Consider the following 24,180-nt stretch of genomic DNA (forward strand, 5'->3'; position numbering starts at 1 on the left):
TAGCTAGCCATCATTTAGGGAAGTGGTTATTTAGCTGACCAATATTTATATAGTCCAAGATAAAGCACAAGTCCTGTATGAATATTAAGTAATTGAATTAACTAATTGAATCCCCAGAACAAACCTATAAAGGCAGTGCTATTGTCATCCCCAGTTACAGATTGGGAAACTGAGACCCAGAAAGGGTTAAGTGACTTGCCCAACATCATACAGCTGGAAAGTGGCTAAACCAGGATTCAAGTCCAGACGTAATGTTACCGGAACCAATCCCTGCTGCTGGCAGGGTCAGGGACAGTCAGAGGTCATGAGGCCAGGCCAGGGATGACATCTTTCCTTCAGGATGAGACGGTCCTTTCAGGGAATGGATCGGAGGCCTTTCCCAGAGAGGACTGGAGCTGGAGAGAGCTGCTGATGTAACTGCTCCCTCTTGTGGGTGGGGGTGAGGTGGAGTTGGCCGAGGCCCAGGGGGTGTGCCTGCCATGACAAGGGCCTGGCCAATAGCAGGGCCAGGGAGGAAAGGAACCTCTCCCGGATATTTCTATTATCTTGAGGAGAAAGGGAGGCGGGAAGAAAATTTGGCCGGAAAGCAGACTGAACTTGCAACTTGGTTTAATAACCAAATCCCAGTTCTCCTGTGAGCCAGAGCTCCCCCTCTGTGTCCCCTCCAGGGAAATCCAGGCCAGGTTCGGGGCTGGGAACTGGGAAGCCTATCTCCATCACCACCCGACCGGCCTAGAGTCCCAGAAGCGGGGCCCGTCTCCCCCGGAACTCTGGCTGGCCAGGTGGAGGAAACGCAGGGTCCTTCCCAAGTTCTAGAGAAGAAGGAGGCTCCCAGAGATGGGGATGCTTTTTCCACGCTGAATACAAGGCTGCGTGGGTGGGAAAAGTAAATGGCACCGGTGGGGCAGGGGGTGAGCCATTTGAAGGAAGGCTGTCCTGAGAAATGCTGGGCTGCGTCCCTAGTGAACGGCTGGGGGACGGGGAGGCTAGGGAGAGTGGGCAGAGCTCCTCGAGTCATGGCTTCCGCACCACTTACACACATGCACTCAAGCACATTCATATACACATTCACACACCCATAGACACATGCGCACCAACACTCATACACACATGCACTCACTCATCTACTGTTACACACTCACACACTCATATATATACACACACATACACACACACACACACACACAGGAGTGGGGCACACGCACACAGGCATATACACATGCACCCGCATACGCACCCGTCCCCCAGGGGTTAGGACCAGGCTGGGCAGGAGAGGGGCCTTCTGGGAGAATGGCATGGCTAGTAGCTGCCAAGGGGTGGGTGGGCAGAAGACTGGGACCGGGCAGGGAGCCCAAGAGTCGGGGGTGGTGCTGAGAGCCACCATGCCATGACAGGGCCAGGGCTGTGAATGGAGTGGACACTGCTCCTGCCCCCTCCCGGGGCCTGCCTCTGGCCAGGCCAGCCTCCATTCCCGGCATTGTCTCGGGTGCCTTGGGCAGGGTTCCCAGGCCTGGCTGAACTGGGGGCCCGGCCAAACAGACCTCCTGTGCCCTCCCATTCCCCTCTCCCCTTGGAAGAGAGGGTTGTGTGGGGAAGCAGAGGAGAAGGAAGATTCCTGAATCACTGACATCCTATCCCCTAGCCCACACAGGCGGCCTACAGAGGAGCTCAGGTGCAGAGGATAGCCCCAGAGGCCGCCATCTTTCCCAGGGCAGGAAGCCTGAGAAGTCCAGCTCATCCTTCCACACACCCCTTGACCATGACATTCATTTCCTCTCCCATCCCTGGGGTTCCATCAGCCCTCTTCACAAGCTGGGCTTACTCTGGGGTAAGCTAGTCTCCCTCCCAACATCTCCATCCCCCAAGCAATGGGAACTACCTGGTTTTACTCTTAATGGCCAAATTAATCACCATTAATTGGTGGTTAATGGGGGGGGGGATGGGGATGCAGGTATTAATGGATTAATGCAAAGCATCTCCTTCTCGGACAGCTGGCTCTTCCCTGCCTCATCCAAGAGGTCTCCCACCCGCTTCTGGCAGCCTTCACCCAGAATGGGGCCCACCCTCCCCCATGGTGCCAGAGAGTTGGGCCACCATCGCAGTGGCTGCACCTCAGCCGGAGGAAGGGACCCCGTGGACAAGAAGACCAGCCATCACCCGGGACCCCACATGGCCTCCCTTTTGGGACTTGGGCAACCCTCCCCTGGGCCCGGTGGGCCAACAAGAAGGCCACCATCCTGCCTTCATGGGGCTTGTGTCCAAGAGGCGCTCCTCCCTGCTCTGGAGCTAAACACGGTACAGGACTTCCTTCTGGCGCCCTCCAACCTGATTGTCATCTGAGCCAAAGGGATTTTTCCAAAACACAAGTCAAATCCCGTCCAGCCCTTGCCCAAAGCCTGTCAAAGATTTCCCAGTGCCCTCCAGACAATTCTTCAATGTAGCACAACTCGTGAGACCTGGTCCCTGCTGCCACTATACCTCACCTCCGCTGCCCCCCCTCAGGCCACGGATCTTGCCCCACAGAGAGGCCCTTCCCCACCCGCATCCCAGGATGCCTCCTCTCCTTCCAGGCCCGCCCTCCCAGCTCACTCATCAGCCTGCGGGTCTTTGCTCCGCCCCCTCTTTGCTCTCCTGGGGCCCCCCATCTCTCCCCTCTTGGCACTGATCGGTATGTTGGGGTGGCCTGTTTGTTCATCAGCCTCCCATCTGAGCCAGGAGCTCCAAGAGGGAAAAGACACATCTATCCTGCTTGTCATTAAGTGCTCAGTCCCAAGCACAGTACCTGGCATAGAGGAGGTACTAGGTAAATGCAAATGAATAATGAATGAGTGAATGAATAAACGGTCCATATCTGCCCAGCCTTTAGGGCCATGATGCACACATCTTCCAGGGCTGGCTGGGGCACGCATGCCCACACCCCTCCCCTCTTCCCCTCAACACATTGCTGTGTGCAGCTTATTAAGGCCGGCTCCCTATCTCTGGGAAGAATCACCCCTCCCCTCTCCAAGCCCCACACCCTTTAAAGCTCAGCTCCAATCAGGGACCCCGCCTCAGCCCTGACTGCCTCCACTCACCTGGTCCAAACCCCTGAAAAGCTCTCTGCTGGGGCTGCTCTTGGATTTATATTATGATGTGCATGTTTCAGTGCCTTCACTATTGGTCCCCCGAGGGCTCCTAGACTCCCCTGAACAGTGAGGCCCTGGCAGACGGAGCCAACATATGCTACCTAGGCTGTGCCAAGCGGCGTGCCCTGGGCTGGATCCCCTAGAAAGGTAGATGAACTTGGTCTGCTCAGGGGGGCGTGGGCAGGGCTCAGGAAGCCAGGGCTCTACGATTTCCTTCCTCACCCCCAGGCTCTGCTGGGGAACTCCAGGACCTGGAAAATGAACATCAGAGTAGGAAGCCCCCAGCGTGGAAGGGGAGGGCGTGTCAGCTAAGCAGGTGGGATCCTAAGAGAGGAAAGAGCTAAGATCAGACATCAGAAGCCAGACTCCTGGCCCTGCAGCAGGAGCCCAGAGAAGCCTGGCAGGAAAGCAAATGGAAGCTTCCACCCATTCTACCCATCTTCCTTGGCTGCTGCTTAGCTGGGGCTTCTAGGGAAGCAAAGGGCTTACTGTCAGGGCAGGGCTATGTATGCACACACCCGACCCCCTGGCAACCTGCCTGTTCCCCTCCCACACCTCCTGGCAGTGGCTCAGTCAGCCCCTACTCAACTCACCAGTGTTCTCAGTACCTATCTGCAGGGGTTTAGATGCCCAACCTACCGTGTGCTCAGGACTGGTCTCCCCCTCCCCCACCCACCACAGTGAGACAGAAGTGCAGCAGACCCAGCCCTGGCTTGACAGGGGAGCAGGGGCAGGGGGGGCATGGCTCATGGCACAGGCACTCTCATGCCCCCCACAATGCACACACACTTAGAGGCCTGCGAAGCCCTAAAGACAGGGCGGAAGCCTCCGAAGGGCACCTAGAGCCCTCCTGGCCCCTGCTGGTCTACGCTGGGTGACTTTGGAGGAGCCCTCATCCTCCAATCTATAAAGTGAAGGTGATGACCCCTGCTTAACTCACCTCTCCGGGTTGTCAGCCAAGGTGTGCCCTTGAAAGCCCTCCCCACGGGCTTTGTAATCTGCAAAAAGAGAGTTTTCTTATTGTCATTCTTATCGCTGATCTTATACATCCAGGGAAACTGGTCCTGCTGTCTCATTAACATACAGCAGCTTCGGGGCGCCTGGGGGGCTCAGTCGGTTAAGCATCCGAATGACTTTGGCTCAGCTGCTCACTATCTTCCGGTTCTGTACCTTCCAGCCCCCCCCCCCCCCCCGCACCCCCGCATCAGGCTCTGTGCTGACGGCTCGGATTCTGTGTCTCCCTCCCTCTCTGCCCCTCCCCCGCGCTCTCTCTCTCTCTCAAAAATAAATAAACATTAAAAAAAAATACAACAGCCTCACCTCCCCCATAGGATCCCCTCGCCCAATAACCATCTGGGGTCCCCTTTGCCTACAGGTGAAAGGCCTCATTCCATGCTCTAGGGGTTCCCCTGGCTAAAGTCCACTTTCCAATTTTATGTCCCTTATACTGTAATCTCTCCAGCCCTCTCGGATTGCCCTCAACACAGTTTTTGCCTACCTGCCTCCATGCTTTTGTTCATGCTGTCCCCTCCTCGCGGAATGCCCTTGCCCAGTGCCATTTCTGTATTTAGCTCTATCCTTCAAGACCGAACTGTGGTACCAACTCCTGCCTGAGGCCCCTTTCCTCAGCCAAGCCAGAACTGATTTCTCTCCTGCCCTGTAAGGGATCTGGTTTACACCACATGTCATGACACTTCCTGGCACAGAGTTGGTGCTCAGGAAACAAAAGTTGTAATAATCACACCCTGGGCTCTAAACACTTTATATTGACTGACTCATCCAATCCTTACCTGTTGGTGTACTTCTATTAGCATTCCCATTTTCCAGGTGGACGAACCAAGATATATGCCCCGTATCTTGCCCAAGGCAGCATGAGACCAAGATTTGAACCTGGAGACTGACATCAGGGCCCACGTACATGCCTCTAAATATCACGAAGAACTGAGCCACATCCACCCGCTCATCTAACTCATCCCCCTGCCCAGCCCAGGACATGGTTCAGTACATAGCTGATGGTCGTGGCATTCACGTGTCTCCAGCCCCCTGTATGTGCTCAGCTCACTGTGCCGGGGGTGGGGGGTGGGGGCGCTCCTTTGGGGTGGAGTCCAGAAGCTGGCTCAGGGTTCCAGGAAATGTGACCCGACAGCCTCCCTGGGCTGTGGACCCACACCATCCTCAGGCATCAGAGTGCCAGCCTAAGGCTGGGAAAAAAATGCGGGCAGCAGCCCTTTGGCCACCGCACAAGGCTGCCTGGTGGTACGCTTGTTGATTGCATCGATTGCCGACCAAGGTTGTGATTAACGCACCCACCGTCACCACGACAGGGTGTTGGGAGAACCCAGGGTGGGGGTGGGAAAGGAAGCAGGCAAGAGCATCAAAGTCCAGGCACAGGGGACTCTAGGGACCACCTAACCCCATTGCTCGCTCCCATTTAACAGATGAGAAAATTGAGGCCCCAGAGGTGGAATAACTTGCCTAAAGCCGAAGAGTACAGCAAAGTCCCGCAAAAGCACCGGCACTTCTGAGCCTTTCCTCCTCAGCCTGCCTGCGGGCCCGGACCCCACCTCTCTCCCTGGAGAGCTTTATAATTAGCCCTGGGCAGTCCAGTAACCAAGAGGCCCGAACGCTTCGGTGATCCCAGCAGAGGAAAGGGTGCCCTCAGACAGCTTCGCCAGGCTGCCGTGCCCAGCCAGCGGCAGGTCCTACCATCAGAACTGAGAGAGAAGTTGGGAGAAGGCCAGCCACTAATTGTGGAAAATAAATCACGGACATCTAAACCACGCAGTTGAAGAAAGGCCAGTTGCACGTAGACATGTTTCCTTTTGTGCTCTTGCTCGCCCACTTCAATTGTTAATTGAAAGCCATGAGTTACATAAGTTACGTGGATACCAAAGAAGGAGTTGAATGAGCTCCTGAAAATAACCCACTCGCTGAGTGGTTTTCGGGATGAGGAGAGGTCTTAGAAAAGCAGGTGGCTGAGGAGGACAGCTGGCCCTCAGAGGGCAACCAGGGCAAACCTGTCCCCTAGTGACGGCAATCTGGATCTGCAGACGCCTCCTTCCCAGATTTTGAGAGGACGAGGATGTGTGTTCGAGTTGCTGGTTCTTCACAAAATCTCAAAGAAAGTCAAAAGTTGTGCTATTATATGGATGTCTTTTTTTTTTTAATGTTTATTTATTTTTGAGACAGAGACAGAGCATGAACGGGGGAGGGTCAGAGAGAGAAAGAGACAACAGAATCGGAAGCAGGCTCCAGGCTCTGAGCCATCAGCCCAGAGCCCGACGCGGGGCTCGAACTCACAGACCGCGAGATCGTGACCTGGGCTGAAGTCGGACGCTTAACTGACTGAGCCACCCAGGCGCCCCTGGATGTCTTAGTTTCATAAGAAGAAAAAACCTCTCCCATCTCTGACGCTGAGCAAATTGAGGGCAAGGCTGTGTGTCTCCCCCCTCAGCCTGGGGCTCCCTGAGGGCAAGGCTGTGTCTCCCCTCAGACTGGGGCTCCCTGGGGGCAGGGCTGTGTCTCCCCCTTCAGACTAGGTCTGAACTACATTTTCTCCAAAAGACTAAGGTCTCCCTGAAAACAAGAGCTACGTTGTTTCATTCCCTTCCCTAAGGCAGGGGCCGGGTCTCTCCATTAAATTGAGCCCAGCCCACTCCCACCAACCTGGGTTGAGGAATGAGCGACCTGGAGTCACCTGTCACCGTGGGAAAATCTCAGGACACACCCTGGTGACGGGGGGTGGGGGTGGCAAGGGTTAAGAAACTGCAGCTACAGGGACACCTTTCTCATTAGCTGCCCTCCCCGCTGCCGCCTGCTGCCAGGGCTTGGTTGGGCTTCTGATGGGTTCCAGCTGACAGCTGGGCCTCCTCTATTCTGACCCTCGGGCAGCGGTGTCCTGTAATGACCCCACCACCGGTACCCTTAGCCACAGAAGCCAGGGAGGCTGGCCGTCAGGATGGAGTGGGATGCAGGGAGGGAGGGGCAGCCCTGCCTTGGAGGGATGCAGAGCCCAAGGAGGACTGGGGGAGGGAGCCAGGGGCAGGGGTTCCATTAACTCCCTCTGAGGCCCAGAGCGGAGTGACAGGGGCCACCCTGTCCACATGGGCTAGTTTCTTCCGCTGCCACCACCCCTGGGGGAGAGGCCTCCACATAGCCTCCAGCCTGCGCAGAGGCCCGTGGCTTCCCCGGCTCCTCCTCAACCGTGAGTCATTCCCAGCAGTCTGTGCGAGCAGAGGCAGCAAACCCCATCCTGCAGCCTGAGGAGAGCAGGGAACAGACTGCAGCACTGGCCAGACACAGGTGCCCAGCACAGGAACGCCAGCCCGGTCTGGATGCGGAGGCTGAGACTCGCCCCTTGAGAAACCCCCGGTCTGGTTTCCCAAACGTGGTCTCCTGCCCCACATCTCTTCACGCCCGGCTCTCTGAGACTCCGCTGTCATTCTCACTTGTGCCCTTGTCCCTTACCCACACCTCCTCCCAGCATCCTTGGCCTTTCAGGACTCATCTCAAATGTCACTTCTCCTGGGAAGCTCCCCTGTTCTCCTTTGTGCACCCTCAATGCCATGGGCATCCTTTTATCTGCTTTCCACATCTCTTCTCAGGCTGGAAAAAGAGCCACAAAGAGGGCAGCGGGGACCGTATTCCATTCCTCTCTGTATTTCCAACCCCCGGCGCAGTGCCTGGCATGTCCTAGGTGCTCATGGTACTGTTTCCAAAGATAGATCTGGCTAGGAGTTAAACAAAACCACTCAGACCCCAATAACCAATATTTGCTGGTCCCAGCTGCTTCCAAAATCCCACCAACTATTCCTGGACAGGCCTAGGAGTTTTCTCATCTGATGCAATGACCTGGTGCCAAACCTCGCCCCAGGACCACCCACAAAGGGCACGGTTGATGTGCCTGAACCCTCAAGGTGCCAAAGCTGTATAGTGGTCTGTGTTACGGTGGGAGAATGCATCGCCCTCTGCCTTTCCCTGGGGCAGAATCCAAGAACAGAGCTGCCTGCACCTAGCATCTTACAGAAGTCTAGGAGACAGTGTGCAGGGGACATTATGGACTGGATCTTAATCCATTCTACCTTCTGCTAGGTGCCCCACCTAGACTGAAGAAACAAGAAAAGTAAATAATAACAATTATAATAATAAATAAACAAAACACTACATTTGTCAGTATCCCTTGCTGTCAAGATTCAGGATATAATTCAGAGTCAGCCAATCGGATGCAATTGCATAAGATTTAAAAGGCTGCACTTCTGCAGGTGCTGCTGCTGCTTTCTGGGAAAAGGGGCAGGGACAGGGGTGTTTTTTCTTCTTGATGTTGTTGTTTTGCGGCAGTGCTGGCCAAGAGGGTCAAGAAGGTGAGGCTCAGGGGCACCTGGGTGGCTCAGTCAGTTAAGCATCTGACTTCGGCTCAGGTCATGATCTCACATGAACCTGTTTCACATTCTGTGTCTCCATCTCTGTCTCTGCCTCTCCCCCGCTTGCATTCTGTGTGTGTGTGTGTGTGTGTGTGTGTGTGTGTGTGTGTCTCAAAAATAAATAAACATTTTTAAAAATTAAAAAAAAAAGAAGCCAGAAAAATCTCAAATAAACAACCTAAACTTACACCTAAAGGAGATAAAGAAGAACAAACAAAACCCCAAATCAGAAGAAGGGAGAAAATAATAGATTAGAGCAGAAATAAATGGGATAAGAAACAACAAAAAGCTAGAACAGATCACTAAACCAGGAGCTGGTTCTTTGAAGAGATCAACAAAACTGATAAGCCTTTAGCCAGACTCATAACACAAAAGAGGGGGGTGGGGGGGTGGAACTCAAATAAACAAAATCAGAAATGGCAGAGAGAAATAACAACCGACACCACAGAAATACAAAGGATTGTAAGAGAATGTTATGAAAAATTATATGTGAACCAATTGGACAAACTAGAAAAATGGATACACTCCTAGAAACACTTGTGAAAGTGTTTCCTAAAGTGAAGCAGGGAGAAATTGAATATGGGAACAGACCTATCACCAGCAATGAAATTGACTCAGTAAATCAAAACATTCCCAACAAACAAAAGTCTAGGACCAGACAGTTTCACAGGTAAACTCTACCAAACATTTAAAGAAGAGTTAATACCTATTCTTCTCAAACTTTTCCAAAAAAATAGAAAAGGAAGGAAAATTGCCTAATTCATTCTATGAAGCCAGCATTACTCTGATACTTAAACCAGATAAAGACACCACAAAAGGGGTGCCTAGATGGCTCAGTCAGGTTAAGGGTCCAACTTTTGTTTTCAACTCAGGTCGTGATCTCACGGTTTCTGAGACCAAGCCCCAGGTTGGACTCTGTTCTGACAGTGCAAAGCCTGCTTGGGATTTGTTCTCTCTCTGCCCCTCCCCCACCGGTGCTCTCTGTCTCTCTTGTCAAAATAAATAAATAAACATTTAAAAAAAGACACCACAAAAAAAGAGAACTACAGTCCAATATCTCTGGTGAGCATGGATGCAAGAATCCTCAACGAATTATTAGCAATCCGAATCCGACAATACATTTAAAAAAATTATTCGCCACAGTAAAGTGGGATTTATTCCTGAGATGCAAGTGTGGCTCAGTATTTGCAAATCAATCAACATGATACATTACATCAATAAGAGAAAGGGTACAAACCATGTGATCATTTCAGTAGATGCAGAAAAAGTATTTGACAACATCCATTCATGATAAAAGTACAGCATTCATTCATGATAAAAACTCTCAGCAAAGTAGGTTTACAGGGAACATACCTGAACATAATAAAGCCCATCTATGAAAAACCCACAGCTAACATCTCCTTAATGGGGAAAAAGTGAGAGCTTTTCCCCTAAGGTCAGGAACAGGACAAGGATGTCCACTCTCACCACTTTTACTCAACATAGTACTGGAAGTCCTGGCCACATCAATCAGACAAGAAAAAGGAATAAAAGGCATCCAAATTGGTAAGAAAGAAATAAAACTTTCACTATTTGCAGATGACATAATACTATATATAGAAAACCCTAACAACTCCACCAAAAAACTACTAGAACTGACAAAGGAATTCAGTAAGGCCACAGGCTACAAAGTCGATATACAGAAATCCATTGCATTTCTATACACTAATAATGAAGCAGCAGAAAGAGAAATTGAGAAAATAATCCCATTTATGATTGCACCCAAAATAGTAGAATACCTAGGAATAAACTTAACCAAGGAAGTGACAGACCTATACTCGGATAACTACAAAACACTGATGAGAGAAATTGAAGACAACACGAACAAATGGAAAGATATTCTATGTTCATGGATTGGAAGAACAAATATTAAAATGTCCACACTACCCAAAACAATCTACATATTTAATGCAATCCCTATCAAAATGTCAACTGCATTTTTCACAGACCTAAAACAAACAATCTTAAAATTTGTCTGGAACCACGAAAGACCCCAAATAGCCAAAACAATCTTGAAAAAGAAAAATAAAGCTGAAAGTATCACAATTCCAGATTTCAAGTTACATTACAAAGCTGTAGTAATCAAAACAGTATGGTGCTGACACAAAAATAAAGCACCCAGCTCAATGGAACAGAATAGAAATTCCAAAAATAAACCCACAATTATATGGTCAATTTATATTTGACAAAGCAGAAAAGAATATACAATGAGAAAAAGACAGTCTCTTCAACAAATGGTGTTGGAGAAACTGGGCAGCTTCATGCAAAAGAATGAAACTGGACCATCTTCTTACACCATGAACAAACATAAACTCAAAATGGATTAAAGATCTAAATGTGAAACCTGAAACCATAAAAATCCTAGAGGAGAGCATAGGCAGTAATTTTCTCTGACACTGGCTATAACAACATCTTTCTATGTGTCTCCTGAGAAAGGGAGACAAAAACAAAAGTGAATGATTGGGACTCCATCAAAATAAAAAGCTTCTGCACAACAAAGGAAACAACCAACAAAACTAAAAGACAACCTACTGAATGGGAGAAGATATTTGCAAATGACATATCCAATAAAGGGTTAGTATCCAACATATATAGAGAACGTATACAATTCAACACCAAAAAATCAAATAATTCAATTAAAAGAAGGGCAGAAGACATGAACAGACATTTCTCCAAAGACATCCAGATTGCCAACAGACACATGAAAAGATGCTCAACATCACTCATCATCATGGAAATGCAAATGGAAACCACACTGAGATGTCACCTCACACCTGTCACAATGGCTAATATCAACAACACAGGAAACAACAGGTGTTGGCAAGGATGTGGAGAAAAAGGAACCCTCCTACACTGTTGGTGAGAATGCAAACTTGTGCAGCCACTTGGAAAACAGTGTGGAGGTTCCTCAAAAAATTAAAAATAGAATTACCCTGGAGAGTATGGGTGGCTCAGTCTGTTAAGCGTCTGACTTGGGCTCAGGTCATGATCTCATGGTTCGTGAGTTCAAGTCCCATATGGGACTCTCTGCTGTCAGTGCAGATCCTGCTTCAGATCTTCTGTCTCTCTCTCTCCAAAATAATAAATAAACATTAAAAAACAGAATTACCCTATGATCCAGAAATCATACTACTAGGTATTTACCCAAAGAATATGAAAACACTAATTTGAAGAGATACATGCTCCCCTATGTTTACTGTGGCATTATTTACGATAGCCAAATTATAGAAGCAACCCAGGTGTCCATCGACTGATCAATGGATAAAGCAGATATGGTGTATATACACAATGGAATATTATTCAGCATAAAAAAGAATGAAATCCTGCCATCTGCAGCAACATGGATGGAATTCGAGAGTATAATGCTAAGCGAAAGAAGCCAGAGAAAGACAAACACCATTTGATTTCACTCATATGTGGAATTTAAGAAACAAAACCAAGGGTAAAAAAAGAGAGATAAACCAAACCAAAACAAAACCAAAAAACCGGACTCTTTTTTGTTTGTTTGGTTGGTTTTTTCAGACTCTTAATTATAGAGAACAAATATATGGTCATCAGAGGGCAAGTGGATGGTGGGGAGGGGTGAAATAGGTGAAGGGAGTTAAAAGTACACTTATCCTGATGAGCACTGAGTCATATACAGAATGGCTGAATCGCTACACCTGAAACTAATGTGCCACTGTATATTAACTGCACTGGAATTAAAATAACATTTTAAAAAAATTAAAAAGAAGGTGAGGCCAAGGATGCCGCCCACCTACTAGTATGGATCACAGCAGGTGCCGTGTGGACCTGGCAACAAAAGCAGCTTCCTATCATGGCACTGCATGTGGTTCTGGAGTTGGTGACCTCATGATTGCCAAAGACACAGCAGCCTCTTTAGGGGCCCAGATCTGTGGGCATTGAGAATTGTTCCTGTAAGTTCAACCTTGAGTCTCTGTCTTTGGCCTTCCAGTAGTTCTGCAGAGTTTCGTACTCTGTAATAAATCTCTTCCATTTAAACTCACCACAATGGATCCTGTGCCCCGCAACAGAGTCCTGACGCACTGGGCTTCGTATTTTATTTCCAGCTCCGTCTCCTGCTCTGTCTCTGAGATGTGGACGCGGGTCTACCAGAAAGCCAGACCAGAGCACATGCTGGTGACAATCGCCTGCCCTGTTAAGAACTGCCCTGGCTTGCCTTCTGACAGTGAAGCACTGTCACTTGGCCAAGACTGTCTCCCAACTGTCTCTTCCCTCTGGAGGGTTTTCTTCTAGGAGTTTCCTTAGACCCTTGTGCATGTCTGAATACCCATGCAGAACGGTAGATAGATTTTAATTTCATTAAGTTCTGATGCGAGGGCCTGGACCGGTGTGTGAGGTAAAAAGCATGAGGCTGATTCTGGACTCGGAAGGACAGAGGGCTCTAACTAGCTAGTATGGCTGCCGTGGTGCGGAAGTGGATGCTGACAGTGGGCAGGCTGTGTGATTGCTCCCATATTTGAGGGAGAAGTGAATGAAGGTGCTTTCTGCCTAACTCAGACAGGCGTCCATTCAGCCACACACTCCCCAGGCAGCTACCCAGCCTGAATGCCCCCACCCAGCTTTCTGACACGACCTCTGATTTCCCCACCTAAACATTTGTTCATTGATGCATTGCACCGACTATTCCCGATGCTTCCTGACTCCTGTCTCCAGCTTACATCCCCAACCCATCGCTCCAATGTTCACACTAGCTGTCACGCTACCCTGGGGAGTTGAACCCAGGAAAGAGCTGGAGCTGAAATGGACTAATTCCTAAGTCCACACCTCCTCCAGGGAGAGCCTTCACCTCCAGGCTCCCCGAAGGCCCTCCTTCACACGTCTCTGTGCCCAATCAGGGCTGGGCACTTGGGAAGTGCTCGAAAAACCCATGGATCAGTGGAAGAATACACAGATTGCCCAGGAATGATCTCACCAACCACTGGCTTCCCTTTCCCATTCTTGCCTCTTGCCCTTTCCCGCACTCAAATACCTTTGTTGACATTGACATCTGGCCTCCCAAATCTCCAGGAAACTTGCACGCAGTGGGCCCCCACCCCCCTGCATCCCATCTGAGTCACTGTTGAACCTAAATCCAGCCTGCTGCAGAAGCCAGCTGCGGTGGGATAGAAATTGTGTCCTCCGGGGGGGGGGGGGGGGCCCAGGCTCTCTCGTTTGAGGGAGGGGAGCCACCCTCTAGGCACAGTAGAGATGGTAGGGAGAGTGGTAAGTCATTTTCCGGGGAAGAAAACCATCCCTGAGCCCACCGCACAGCATCCTCGCTCTGGGCTCCTGCTCACCAGCCACACTCTTTCCACTTAAAGGGAAACAGATGGTGTGGTTAATTGGGGTGTCGTAGTGGGCTCTGGCCCTCATTAAGGCCGAGGGTGGGGACAACGAGTGATTTACCGGGTCATAAACAGCAGCTCAAGGGAGGGTCCGTGCCCTCATGCCCACAGCCCCTGAGGATTGAGCAAGCAGTGGCCAGTGGCCACTGGTCTTGGGCCGTGGGGTCAGGCTGGAGTTCAGATGGGACGGGACACTCGTCACCTCTCCCTGATCACTGGACTCTAAGCTGAGGCAGCCTGCGGCAGCGGAGTGCAGCGACAGCTCCTGGGGGGGTCCAGATGCTCACAGCTGGAGAAAGTGAAGACTGACCTGGGAGGGGCGGGCAACAGCAGGGTGGAAGGGGCAACCACAGAGAAGCAGGGACACCCAGGGTAGGATGGGCAGGAGCTGCCGGAGGCCGGGAGATCACAGAGCGGTAACCGGGCCTGCCTCTTCCCACCAGAGGCACACCGCCCCAGGCACACCCGCCCAGCCCCAGCCCCTCACATGGAGGCATGTGTAGGAAAGGCAAGTCCATCCCTCTCTCCAGGGAGCCCTACGCCAGAGAGAGGAAGTAGTTAAGAGCCCAGCTGCCTGGGTTCAAGCCCCAGCCCTGCCCGTCACAGGCCTGTGTGACCTGTAGCCCCTCTGTGCCTTGATTTCCCCGTCTGTAAAATGAAATAACATTTCCCCATGAGAATTGCCTCGTTAGTAGGCTCAGAACGGCACCTGGCACACAGCACTATGTATTTGGTTTAGGTGATTATATTTAGGTGACAGACCCTGTGTTGATGAACTGGGCGGCAGCGGGGGGCGGGGGGCGTTCTCACCCTCCCCTGTAGCCAGCAACAGCAGCCTCTGGGGACCATCTCCTTGAATATCCTCTGAGTCTCCTCTCTCACCCCCAAGTGACAGCAGAGACAAGGGGCTCCAACCCGAACCAGAAAGTGAACAAGCCAGCCAAATCCCAAAGACAGCCTGGATAAACGTGGAGAATGAACACTGTTGGCCGAGCACCTGCTGTGTGCCAGGCCGGACGCTGGAGTTTTATCTGCACTTGCTCACTTAGTCCGTGGTAGATTTTGCTGTCCCATTCGATAGATGTGAAACCAAGGCCTCGAGAATAAGTGTCTAAAATCACCCGGAGAGCAAGAGGAGGGGCTGGGGTCGGGACCCAAGACTTCCTGCCTCCAGAATCTGAGCTCTTTCCTCAAAAACAGCTACTGATGTCACAAATACTGAGGGACTTTTAAACTAAGACTCTTCCAGACCTAGAAAATTCCAGTCCCTGTAAGTAGAACCCAAGAGCCTATATTTATTTATTTGGGTTTTTTTCAATATATGAAATTTATCGTCAAATTGGTTTCCATACAACACCCAGTGCCAAGAGCCTATATTTAAATACGATAGCTGCCCCTGGCTTTGGACCTCCTCCCACCCAGTGTGGGCCCCCTCTCAGATGATAGGCGGACCAGATGCAGAAGGAAAAGGGAGACGGAGCCCAGTCAGCCTGCACTGGTTATTTCTGGGGGATAGAAGCATCACCCCCGACTCTGTGCTCCCTTTCATCCCCAGGATCCCTCACTCTCTTAGAACCGGGGCCCAAACAGGCAGAGGGGGCCAAAAGAGGGCAAGAAAACATGTCTCCAACATGTCTTGGAGTGGGAGGTCCAAAGCATGGGGTGCGAGGAGCACCAAGGTCGATGGGGCCAGCTCCTCTGTCCATGGCAGGGGCACAAGTGGAACGCAGAGGGGACTGACGCGCCAGACAGCACCAGGGGCCCCGTCAGCTGGGGGTGACCAGCTCTGCGGTGGGGAGCTCCTTTTAGACCAGCCCCTCCTCTCGTAGCACAAGGATTTCCCTCTCCCCACTCTGACATCTCCCCCAAACACCCCCGGACATGATGAGAGAGCCGCCCCAGGCTCCCTGTGCTGCGGGGGCAGCAGACGCTGGTCTTCAGTAAGGAGTGGAGAGGGATCAGCACACATCACATCACGCTTGGCACGGCCCCCATTGGCGGGCACTGTGCCACTGTGTCGGCCAGCCATCTCCCCGCAGAACCTTTGTCAGCGGAGGAGGGGCTGGCAGGGGGATCGGCCCCCACGCTGAGCGGCCCAGACTCAGGAAGCCCCCTTACTGCCACCCCACCCACCCCCTGCCCCCAAGCCCTGCCTCCCCTGGGCCCGGTTTGTGATTCCTTTTTACTAGTGTGACTATTTGCTTTCAGCCTCTCTCCTGGCTCCGTGAGAGCCTGCGTGCGCGGGGGTCACCAGAATATCCCGAGACCTGGTGCATTTGTTGAATGATGAATGACTTGAACGCGAGTGCCACGTTCCTGTCCACGCCCTTGCCCCTAGAGGTGCCCCGTGCTCAGACGTGGTGGGACGAGGAGCCCATCTTGCCAGAGCTGGTAACTCAAGGTCAACCTCAGAGCAATGCCAAAGCAGTTAATCAAGGAAGGCTTCCTGGTGGAGGTGGGCAGGGAGTGGAGGCGCCTAGTCTCACATCTGTTTTCCCTGCTCATCACCTGTTTCCGGCGGGAACTCCCAGAGGGCAGAGGTCATGTCTGGGTCTCAGGGCCACCGCCAGCACAACCTCATTGGAGCTGCACATGCCTGCCTCACTGTCAACTGTGACTCATGGCTCATGAGCCTTTCCTCTTGACTAGGGATCAGGGAGCAGTTATTACAGTAACATTACTAACCTCATATCGTGGCTGTGACCACGCTTACGTTCAGTGTTCCTTTCCCAACCCCAGGCCAGAGCAGTGACCTCACCCTTGGGGGTCAGCAAGCAAGGATAGAACTATTCCCCCAGAGGCAGGGGTTGGCCTTGATGGGTCTGGACTGCCTGAGAAGCCCAGAATCTGGCCCCTTTCCCTCAGAGCTGGTTGCACATCCTGGCCCCCCTCTCCCCAAAACAGCCAGCTAGGGTAGGGGCTAGTCCCCTGCTGCCTCCTCCCCCACCAGGGTGGGCACAGGAGAAAGAGAAAATGGTCGGGGCTGCCCTATGCCTGCCTTTCCCCACCACTGGGTCCAGGATGCTCACATGCTGGGGAAAGTTGTGTAGAGGAATGTGGCCATAGTGGCCAGCTCCTGGCACCAGCAGAAATCCCCGAGCCTGTCCATAGGCCCTGTTCAGACACGTTCCCTGACCATGGCACTGAGTAAGTGCTGAGGAGACACCTGCGGACTGAGGTCACATCGCTGCCTGCCCTCTCCTCCCAGACAGGCCCCTCCTGGGGCCCAGACCATTCTAGTTCCTCCTGTCAGACCACGAGAGGGCCCAAGGCATTTACTCCTACAGGAAACACTCAATGGGGAAGAAAGGAACACACGCGAGCTGGGCTAGGACCCCAGCTGTGTGCTCTTAGGGAAGTTACCCAATTTCTCTGGGCCTTAATTTCTTTTTTTTTTTTTTTAATGTTTATTTTTGAGAGAGAGACAGAGAGAGAGAGAGAGAAAGCACGAGCAGGGAAGGGGAGAGAGAGGGAGACACAGAATCTAAAGCAGGCTCCGGGCTCTGAACTGTCAGCACAGAGCCCGACGCGGAGCTTGAACCCACAAACTGCGGGATCATGACCGGAGCCGAAGTCGGACGCGTAACTGACTGAGCCACCCAGGTGCCCCCGGGCCTCAATTTCTTCAACTGTAAAATGGGACTAACACTAGCTACTTCTTGGCCTGGATCTGCAGTGGGTGAATAACAGCCGAAGGCAGCCACTCTTGGAATTTCACTGCTGCCGTTAACTGCTCCAGGCAGTAAACGTAGTAGTCCCCCTTTATCTGTGGGGGGGTGCTGGCAAGACCTTTAGTGGGTGCCTGCATCCACAGGTAGTATAGAACTCTACATATACTATGTTGCTCCCATACATATATCCCTGTGCTAAAGTTTATCAGTTAAGCACAGTAAGAGATTAACAATAATAACTAATAGCAAAATAGAACAATGATCATAATACAATGTAATAACAGTTACGTGAATGTAGTCTCTTTCTCTCTGTCTCTCTCGAAATATCTAACTGTCCCATGCTTACTGTTCTTGTGATGAGGTGGGATGAGAACATTCCCAGGTGATGAGATGGGGTGAGGGAAATTACAAAGGCATTACAGTGTAGCCTTACGCTACTATTGACCTTGTGATTCTGTATCAGAAAGAAGATCGTCCGCTTCCAAATTGCAGTTGGCAGGTAACTGAAACCGCAGAAAGCGAAACCGTGGATAAGGGGGTGGGGGACGCCTGTCCTAAGTATCAGGAAGAACCGAGGCTTCAGAGAAGGGAGAGAATCAGAGTTGCTTGAAGAAGGGAGTTGGGAAGGCCCCACCTCCTCTCTGCCAATGGCAGACTAAAGGGAACAAGGGCCCTGTGGCAGACACTGTCTCCCAACATCCACTGTTCCTTTCTCCTCCCCGGTTTTCAGCCAGACCCCCATGATGGAAAAGGCTCTAGTGCCCAGCTTCCCTTGCAGCTCGGTGTGGATGGGTGATCACGCTCTGGCCAGTGGGTTGTGAGCAGTGTGTGTTCAATTTCCAGGAAGGGTCCAGGGAAAGGGTACGCCTTTCTCCAGCCTTTCTCCCTCCTTTCTACTGGCTAGAGCTCCGGCAACCATCTTGAACAATGAAGTGACCTTGGAAATGGAAACTACACCCAGCAGATCAATAAGAGAGAAGGAGCTGAGACTCTGACGGCCTGTGGTCGTCAAACCAGCCTGGGGATGTTTACTTGCAGACTTCAAGTACAAGGAGCAAAAAAGTTCATCTCTATCTTGTTTAAACGGAACTTAACTCTGATATAGACCCCTCCTCTGGTAGAATCACCTCAAGATTCACGTGTGGCTAGGTGTTATAAAGAACAGTTGCCCAGGATGTGACATCCCCCCATGAGGAACATTCCCTTTTTTTTTTTTTTTTTTAATGTTTCTTTATTTTTGAGAGAGAGACAGAGTGTGAGCAGGGGAGGGGCAGAGAGAGAGGGAGACACAGAATCCGAAGCAGGCTCCAGGCTGTGAGCTGTCAGCACAGAGCCCGACGCGGGGCTCGAACCCACAAACCATGAGATCACAACCTGAGCCAAAGTCGGACGCTTAACTGACTGAGCCACAGAGGCACCCCAGGGGAGGAAGAGCATTCCCTCCTGCATGCCCTCCATGGTCAAGAGAAGTCCTGTTGGGAGGACTTAGCTCCAGGAGGAGCTGGGGATGGATGGATGGGTGAATGAAAAGAAAAAAGAAAGAGAAAGAAAGAAAGAAAGAAAGAAAGAAAGAAAGAAAGAGAGAGAGGGATGCAGGGAGGAAGGAAAAGAAAGAAAGGAGGGAGGAGTCGGGTAAGTGGGTGAAATGAGAAAAGATACCCAGAAGGAAAGAAATACCCCAGAAAAATGCTTCAGGTGACAGCCAGCCAGCCAGGCTTCGTGCTATGGGAAGAGCAGCATGACCAACCTGACCCACTACCCATGTCCAACTCTGTTTTCCTATCTGTATTTAGGAATGGGCCTTACTTGCGGCCTCACGACTCAAGACAAGTGTGAAGTGATTTTTTTCAAAACACACAGAATCAGTGTGGTATTATGTCAATACAGCCCTTAGCAGGCACCCCCCTCTCTGATGTTCCTGGGATTCCTCACCTGTAAAGTGGGGATAATAGCAGAACTCCCTTCAGCTGGTTGTCATGCAGATTCAGTGGGGCGATTCCTGCAAAGTGCTTCTCACTGTGTCTGGTGCCTTGCAAGTGCACAGGGGAACTGCCCAGCACTCACTATTGCTGCTGTTGAAATCCCGCCCTGGTGTAGGGAACAAAGAGGGGCCACCCAACCCGTGGTGTGAGCTTAGGGAAAGAGACGTGGGGCCCTCAGCCCGGAACAACCAACCCCAGCCCTTTAGGACCCTAAAGATCATGTAATGCAAATGCTGTGGGAGAGCCACACCTTCCGCCCCATCAGGATCCTGCCTGGTCCTGCCTAGGAAGGCACAGGTCTGCCCTCAGCGTGAGTTTCAGGGGTTAAATAAGATAAGGCACAGGGCTGCCCTTTCTAAAACTCCCCAGGGGGGCGCCTGGGGGGCTCAGTCAGTTAAGCAGCGGACCCTTGATTTCAGCTCAGGTCATGATCTCACAGTTTGTGAGCTCGAGCCCCACGTTGGGCTCTGCGAGGACAGAACAGAGCCTGCTTGGGATTCTGTCTCTCCCTCTCTCCGCCCCTCCCCTGCTCGCTCCCTCACTCCCTCTCTGTCTCAAAATCAATAAATAAACTGAAAAAAGGGGGTCGGAGGGGATTTTACGAGGGGAACTGAGGGTTGTCCTAGCTCCTTGGAGCAGCGAATGAGGAAATGAGGAAAAAATAACCTTACATGAAAGTCGCCGTGATTCCAGGTGGCCTAAAGGAGAATTCTGACGGCCCTCGCGGCATGAACTGTGTAGGGCAGGGAGCTGTTGGACGGAGTGAGGAATAAAAGGGTCTTGCAATTCTAAGAGCAACCTCCAACCAGCAGCTGAACTTCTGAGCCTCTGCTCCAAGCTCTATAGAATTGGACAAGGTAATGATTTGGGGCGTGGGTTTGGAAATCGTGCAGAGAGGAGTCTGAAGCCGCTTTGGACAACGTTATCTAATTGCGCACCTCTGTTTCTTCTTCTGTTTGAAACAAAACAAAAACAAAACTGAGCCACCAGGACGATCGACTCAGGGGAGGCCAGCTGAGAGCCTGGCCCCCAGGACAAGCTCCATAAATATTCTCTAGTAGGCTGCTATCTTTCTCCTGTCTGGGCAGGAATCGGACTGAAAGTCTCTCTCTGAGTTCTTTTCAAGTCTAGAACTCCTTGACTCCACAATCCTGTGGTTCCCTGATTCCAATTCTGGGACCTGAGGATTGGATATGACACGACCGGATGGCTCCGCCGTGCACACCCCCGGCCTGGAGGCCCCGCCAGCAGTCCGCATCATTTTGCTTCCACGAGTGGGTTTCACCCTGCCCATCACGTGTCCCCCAGCCCCGTGGCAGCCCCAGTGGCCCCGCCAGCCTTCTCTGACCCCCGCACCATGCCTTCACCTAAAGTGAAGGGCAGTGTGGATCCCGCCCCACCCCCAACCGTCTTCCTCACACCTACAGTCCCCTGACAACGTCACATGCTGTGGAAGTTGGCAGGCCCGGAGGGGCCACAGATGCCAACACAAACATCATTCCTGTAGAGGGAGAAGAGCCCATGGGAGTTATTTTTAACCTGTTGATCAGAGACAATATCTCCAGCTCCGAGCTGGAGGCTCTAAGGGGAAAGTGACTTGTCAGGCCTTACCTCAATGATTCCCAAGGACATTGGGCTGCAGGCACCCCAGGCCTCACCCCACTTTGATGGAGAAGGGAAAAGGGAGACACAGCTCAGGACATGCCCCATATTGTCTCCAACAGTCTCAACTGGGGTTGAGCTCAGCCAGGAAGAACAAGGACGCCATGAATCACAGAACATTGAACCCAGAGGTGGGTCCTCTCCAGTCCCTTCGTGGTTCAGCTGAGGACGCTAAGACCTGAGAGAGGAGGCCCAGCCACGCTGCCAGTTAGCGCTAGCTCCCCCTCCCTCGTCCATCCACAAACCTGACACTTCAATAACTCTCCAAGGCTCTATCCAGGGGGCCACCTCGCCCTACCGCTCTGCCCAGTGGACCACCTTTCCTCTGCCCACTTCCCAGTCTGTCCCATCCCGGTGGACTGAGCCCCCGACAACCCCACGATGAGGCCTCTAAGCCCTGCCTCACCCTGCAAGGTCTTCCCAGGCGCCCAAGCAGTGCCCCCTGGAGGCCAGCAGCGGCAGTAGCCAGGGCAGCGGGTAGTGCCATGGTGGCTGGAGGCCCAGGCGAGGACGTGCAGGCCAGGGCGTGCCTGCGTGGGGGGAGCAGGATGGAGCTTCTGCCAAGAGCCCGCTGCCGGCTGCTGCCGAGCCTGTGCTCGCCAGAAAGGGGGAGGCCAGACAATGGACCCCACAGCCCAGCCTCCCGGCCTTGGCCCCTTGAGCTGGGCAGGCAGCTGCCGCCTCCACTGGGCCCTCACGTAGCCCACGTCCTGCCTGCTGGGTGGCCCTTATCACCGGGTACGTGCCAGAAGCCCACGTGCCTACACTCTGCAGTGGAGAGGGGACTGGAGGTCAGGGTGGATGGCACCAGTGGGGAGTAAGGCTCCCTGGTCCCCCCCACCACCCCCGGCCACTCTCAAGGAGGGGCCGGAGCAGGCCCCGCGTACCCTTTGGGGAATGTCCCAACCCCAGAGAGACCTTAGCCGCGTCTTGCCCAGTTTCCCAACTCTTAACTACTCTTCTCCTCTCCGACCGAGAGGGTTGGGGGTGGGGGAGAAAGGAGAGCCCGAAATCTCCGCATGAGTACTCCGGCTCCCCCAGCTCACAAAGACCGAGCGGGCTTCAACATAACAAGCACCATCACGTCATACCCATCGAATACGTGGGGAAACAGAGGCACAGAGAGGTTGAGTAAACTTAACCACAACCAAACAGCAGGTAGGGACGGAGTCGGAATTCAAAGCCAGGCAGGCTGAGTCAAGAGCCAAATCTTTCCTCAACCGAATGCGGCAGGAGCAGGGATGGGAGTGGGCAACGCTCAGCCTCCTACCCCACGGGAACCACGGCTTTGGGGTCTGACAGACGTGGGCTTCAAGCCAGGGACTGTGTGCTCCAGGCCAAGTGAAGCCCCTCTCCGGGCCCATGCTTCCTCAGCTGGACAAGGCCCACGGGGATGTGGTAAGTGCACAGCACGTGCCTCCCTCATGGAGGGTGCGCTCCCCTTCACCTAGCAGAGCTCAGGGTCCCTCCATCGAGTGACTAGAACGTCCTCTAGCTGGTTGAAGGCCACCATGCCAGCCTGCACTCCCTCAGGCCAAGCCCACAGAGCAGCTGCATCCCCTGGCACTCGGGCTCTGCAGCAAGCAAGCCACTAGCATGCCCAGCCACGAAGCCCCTGTGCCACGGCTGCCTCAGCCCAAGCACCATCATTTAGCCGTGGGCACTGGGTTCGCCCTGTCTTCTCCCCAGGGAGCCTGCGAGCACCCGCGGTTGAGCTGAGGAGGATGGGCTGAGGGCAGGCACTGTGTCTCCCCCCTCAGATCAGCGGCTCCAAAGGAAGACGGGGAAAGGTGCTCCCTTCGACACAGACACTCCGAGCTGGGGCTCCCTGAAAGCAGAGGCTTAAGCAAGCCACGTCGTCCGGGCTAGCTGGCTGAGCACACACGCATCGGCAGGCCCTGCTCCCATTTCCGGTCTGCCACCCAGGAGCTGTGTGACCCGGAGTAGGTCCCTCAGCCTCTCTGAGCCCTTTCCTCACTTGTCAAATGGAGATCGCATTCCCTATCTGCCACATCCCAGGCTTGTGAAGACAAAATGAAGGCCCATGTACGACACTCCCTCCTCATGACCTCTGATAGGGATTTAGGACTCCATTAGGGGGCGGGGGAGGGGGCCGTCCTGACTGGGAGGACACAGGAGACAGGCACAGACGTCAGAGAAAGAGGGAAGCAGGGGGTTTCCCCATCGTGATGTGAGGCCTAAGGCTGCTCGCGCAGGGAAAGAAAGCTTGAGGGGGCTGAGTCACCAGCCATGTGGAAGATGCTGGGAATCTGCTGGGAGATTCCTAGCCACTGGGAGTGAAGTGACCACAGGAGGGACCACAGGAGACACAGGGAAGCCTCAAGGAATGAGGAGACGACCGAGCAGCACAAGGAAGGGCACTGTGGCAAAGCTTCTCTTCCGGCACTCTGGAGGAAGCTGCTTGAGGAGCGAGACTGAGCCCGGCCCTCACACGGATCTCGGACTAATGGGGACACACAGCCCTGCCCTCAGGGAGCCCCAGTCTGGGGGGAGACACAGCCCTGCCCTCAGGGAGTCCCAGTCTGAGGGGGGAGACACAGCCTGCCCTCAGGGAGCCCCAGTCTGACGGGGAGACACAGCCCTGCCCCCAGCGAGCCATAGTCTGAGGGGGAAGACACAGCCCTGTCCTCAGGGACCCCCAACTGAGGGGAGACACAGCCCAGCCCTCAGGGAGCCCCAGTCTGAGGGGGGAGACACAACCCATCCCTCAGGGAGCCTCAGACTGAGGGGAGACACAGTCCTGCCCTCAGGGAGCCCCAGTCTGAGAGGGGAGACAGACCTGCCTCAGAAAATCCCAGTCTGAAGGAGGAGACACAGTCCTGCCCTCAGGGAGCCCCAGTCTGAGGGGGGAGACAGCCCTGCCTCAGAAAATCCCAGTCTGAAGGAGGAGACACAGTCCTGCCCTCAGGGAG

The 24,180-nt window shown here is 52.8% G+C and overlaps 1 long non-coding RNA gene across 1 annotated transcript in view; it reads right to left on the reverse strand.

Annotated features, from left to right (window-relative positions):
* Nucleotides 1-3,107: 3,107 nt before the first annotated feature.
* The window catches only part of LOC121029506 (uncharacterized), a 37,382-nt gene continuing 16,309 nt past the window's right edge, over nucleotides 3,108-24,180 (reverse strand). Inside the window, exons 2-3 of the long non-coding RNA XR_005789755.1 lie at nucleotides 4,066-4,123; nucleotides 3,108-3,449 (exon numbers count right to left, since the gene is read on the reverse strand). This is a non-coding gene — a long non-coding RNA (uncharacterized LOC121029506). The remainder of the gene's footprint in view (nucleotides 3,450-4,065; nucleotides 4,124-24,180) is intronic.

Source organism: Herpailurus yagouaroundi, unplaced genomic scaffold, assembly GCF_014898765.1.
Source record: "Herpailurus yagouaroundi ecotype Mexico unplaced genomic scaffold, PumYag 139, whole genome shotgun sequence".
NCBI classification, from domain to species: Eukaryota; Metazoa; Chordata; class Mammalia; order Carnivora; family Felidae; genus Herpailurus; species Herpailurus yagouaroundi.